This window comes from Guillardia theta (genome assembly GCF_000315625.1).
Source record: "Guillardia theta CCMP2712 unplaced genomic scaffold GUITHscaffold_200, whole genome shotgun sequence".
Taxonomy (NCBI): Eukaryota; class Cryptophyceae; order Pyrenomonadales; family Geminigeraceae; genus Guillardia; species Guillardia theta.
The window spans coordinates 16108-16707 of NW_005434476.1; positions in this window are offsets into that span (position 1 = coordinate 16108).

Below are 600 nucleotides of genomic sequence, written 5' to 3' on the forward strand. Positions count from 1 at the left end.
TGCCCCTGCCCCTGCCCCTGCCCCTGCCCCTGCTCCTGCTCCTGCTCCTGCTCCTGCTACCACCATTTTACTCTCCTTGTCGCCACCTCGCCGTCAGCTGGAGTCTGTCCGGCCGGCTGAGTACTGCCCGGCATCAGTTGTGCGCAAAGTGATGGGGATGAGTGGGGATGGGGGCCATAGATATACATAAAAGGAATTTCATGGCAGGGGTGCAGGATCGGGGAGTGGGAGAGGAGGAGGACGAGGAGGAAAAGGACGAGGACGAGGAGAGAGTAGAGAGGAGGACGAGGACGAGGACGAGGACGAGGAAGAGGAAGAGGAAGAGGAAGAGGAGGACGACGAGGACGAGGACGAGGACGACGAGGAGGAGGAGGAGGCGCGGAGGGGGTCAGGAGGAGGTGGTGGTGGTGGTGCGATGAGGATGGGAAATCCTGTACGGTCAAATTAGGAAGAGGATGGAGCAGGGATGGAAGGAGAGACTGATAGGGAATGGGAAGTGAACAAGCGAAAGCAGCAGGGCAGAGCTGATCGGATTGAAGAAGAGGAGGAGCCGCTGGATGCTGAATTTGTATTAACAGAAAGAAGAGCGGGAGGGCTGTC